The sequence below is a fragment of the Mastomys coucha genome, unplaced genomic scaffold (genome assembly GCF_008632895.1).
Source record: "Mastomys coucha isolate ucsf_1 unplaced genomic scaffold, UCSF_Mcou_1 pScaffold21, whole genome shotgun sequence".
Lineage (NCBI taxonomy): Eukaryota > Metazoa > Chordata > Mammalia > Rodentia > Muridae > Mastomys > Mastomys coucha.
This window is the reverse complement of record NW_022196904.1, coordinates 115,766,785-115,770,448: the sequence shown is the minus strand read 5'-3', so window position 1 is coordinate 115,770,448 and position 3,664 is coordinate 115,766,785.

Sequence of the window (3,664 nt, the reverse complement as noted above, 5' to 3'; positions counted from 1 at the left end):
GGCTGGATGGTCAGGGACCTGGAAAGATCACGATTGGAAAATTGGTGGGAAAGACATCTGGGGAAGAAGTATGTGGATAGATCTCTCCAAATTGGTAAAGGATGAGAAGATGTTTGTGTCCCATGTAAAAGCTCACTAAAAGGTAACTGAGGGGGAGTTCAATAATCAAGTAGATAAGATGACCCATTCTGTGGACAGTCAGCCTCTCTCCCCCAGCCATCCATGTCATTGCTCAATGGGCACATGAACATGGTGTCAGAGATGGGGATCATGTTTGGGCTCCACAACATGGACTTCCACTCACCAAGGCTGACCTAGCTATAGTTGCTGCTGAATGCCAGATCTGTCAACCCCAAGACCAACACTGAGTCCCAGATATAGCACCATTTCTCAAGATGACTAGCCAGCAACCTGGTGGCAGGTTGACTACATTGGACCACTTCCTCTGTGGAAAGGACAACATTCTGTTCTTACAGAAGTAGATACTTATTTTGATTATGGATTTGCCTCTCCTGCATGTAATGCTTCTCCCAAAACCACCATCTGTGGACTTACAGAATGCTTTATCCACTGTCATGGTGTTTGTACAGTATTGCTTCTGACCAAGAAACTTATTTTACAGCCAGAGAAGTGCGACAGTGGGCCCATGATCATGGAATCCACTGGTCTTACCATGTTTCCCACCATCCTGAAGCAGCCGGTCTGATAGAAAGATGGAATGGCTTTTTGAAGATGCAGTTACAGTGCCAATTGGGTGGCAGCAGCATGGAGGGTTGGAGCAGAGTTCTTCAAAGGGCAGGAAATGCTTTGAATCAGCGTCTGATGTATGATACAGTTTCCCCCATAGCCAGGATCCATGGGTCCATGAATCAAGGGGTGGAAAAGGGAATAGTTCCACTCACTATCACTCCTAGTGATCCACTAGAAAAAATTTTGCTTTCTATCCCCAAAACCCTAAGTTCTGCTGGCCTAGAAGTTTTGGTTCCAGAGGGGGGGAGTGCTCCCATCAGGACCACAACAAACATTCCATTGAACTGGAAGCTCAGACTTCCTTCTGGTCATTTTGGGTTTCTAATGCCCATAAACCAACAGGCTAAGAAAAGAATAACAGTGTTAGGAGGGGTGTTAGATCCAGGTTACCATGGGGAAATCAGATTGTCTCTCCATAATAGAGGTAGAAGGATTATGTGTGGAGTGCAGGAGATCCCTTAGGGCGTCTCTTAGTACTTCCATGTCCTGTGATTAAACTCAATGGGAACCTACAACAACCTAATCCAAGCAGGATGACAAAGGGCACAGACCCATCAGGAATCAAGGTATGGGTCACTCCTCCAGGAAAAGAGCCAAGACCTGCTGAGGTGCTTGCAGAGGGTGGAGGAAATACAATGTAGGTAGTAGAGGAAGGTAGTTATAAATATCATCTAAGGCCATGTGACCAGTTGCAGAAACAAGGATTATAAGTAGTATGAGTGCTTCTGTTTTATTTATTTATTTTTTAAAGATTTATTTATTTATTTATTTATTTATTTAATGTATATGAGTACACCATTGCTCTCTTCAGACACACCAGAAGAGGGCAGCAGACCCCATTACTGATGGTTGTGAGCCACCATGTGGTTGCTGGGAATTGAACTCAGGACCTCTGGAAAAGCAGTTGGTGCTCTTAACCACTGAGCCATCTCTTCAGCCCCTGTTTTATTTTGTTAAGAACACATTTGTAGCTGGGCAGTGGTGGCAGGACCTGCTCTGGCTCGATCACGTATATACCACTTCCATTTGATAATTGACTGCTACTGTGCACGTCCTACTTTATGACTTGAAGGGTCTGATAGCACCCAGCTCATGATGGGTAGTTCAGGTCGCATAGTAACTTGGTGTCCTATTGTCAAACGTTCAGTTTCCACTAAGGCCCAATAGCAGGCCAAGAGCTGTTTTTCAAAGGGAGAATAGTTGTCTGCAGATGATGGTAGAGCTTTGCTCCAAAATCCCAATGGTCTCCTCTGTGATTCACCTATAGAGGCCTGACAGAGGCTCCAAACAGCATCTCTGTCTACCACTGACACCTTAAGTGCCATTGGGTCTGTTGGATCATGTGATCTAAGTGGTAGAGCAGCCTGCACAGCAGCCTGGACCTGTTGAAGAGCCTTCTCCTGTTCCAGGCCCCACACAAAGCTAGCAGCTTTTGGAGTCACTTGGTAAATGAGCTTGAGTAGCACACCCAAGTGAGGAATGTGCTGTCTCCAGAATCCAAATAGACCCACTAAACATTGTGCTTCTCTCTTGGTGGTGGGAGGGGCCAGGTGCAACAACTTATCTTTCACCTTAGAAGGAATATCTCTGCATGCCCCACACCACTGGACTCCTAAAAATTCCACTGAGGTAGATGGTCCTTGAACTTTGGTTGGATTTATTTCCCATCCTCAAGTATGCATATGTGTTACCAATGAGTCCAAAGTGGTTGCTACTTCCTGCTCATTTGGTCCAATCAGCATAATATCATCAATATAGTCCACCAATGTGATATTTTGTGGAAGAGACAAACGATCAAGATCTCTTCTATCTAAGTTATGACACAGGACAGGAGAGTTAATATATCCTTGAGGCAAAACTGTAAAGGTATACTGCTGGCCTTGCCAACTGAAAGCAAATTGCTTCTGGTGGTCCTTATGGACAGGTACTGAGAAGAAGGCATTTGCCAGATCAATGGCTGCATACCAGGTGCCAGGAGATGTGTTAATTAGTTCAAGTAAAGAAACTATATCTGGTACAGCAGCTGCAATTGGAGTTACTACCTGATTTAGTTTTCGATAATCAACTGTCATTCTCCATGATCCACCTGTCTTCTGCACTGGCCAGATAGGAGAGTTAAAGGGAGATGTGGTGGGAACCACCACCCCTACATCTTTCAAGTCCTTGATAGTGGCAGTATTTCTGCAATTCCTCCAGGAATACGATACTATTTTTGATTCACTATTTTCTTTGGCAGAGGCAACTCTAAAGGCTTCCATTTAGCCTTTCCAACCATAATAGCCCTCACTCCACAGGTCAGGGAACCAATGTGAGAATTCTGCCAATTTCTGAGTATATCTATCCCAATTATACATTCTGGAACTGGAGAAATGACCACAGGATGTGTTTGGGGACCTATTGGACCTACTATGAGTCAGACATCAGTCAAAACTCCATTAATCACCTGTCCTCCATAAGCCCCTACTTTAACTGGAGGGCCACAATGTTTCTTGGGATCTCCTGGGATCAGTATCAATTCAGAACCAATATCCAATAGACTCCGGAAAGTCTGATTATTTCCTTTCCCCCAGTGCACAGTTACTCTTGTAAAAGGCCATAGGTCCCTCTGGGGAAGAACTGGAGAAGGATTAGCAGCAAAACTTTTAGGTATTTATCAAGATCCTCCCTCAGAGGAATCTAGCCACCACTTCATTCAAGGGGTTCTGGATCTGCAAACTGACTCAAGTATAGAAATTGATTCACTGGCCAAGACTGCCTTTTGCCACCATCCAATGTAGCCCTTCTTTCCTTTGTTTGAGAATTTTTCTGCTTATACAGGTCAAACAGATACGCAGTGGGCTTCCTAACTATTTCGTACCTGGAAACACCATGATTGATTAGCCAGGACCAAAGGTCCAAACGAGTCATGCCATTA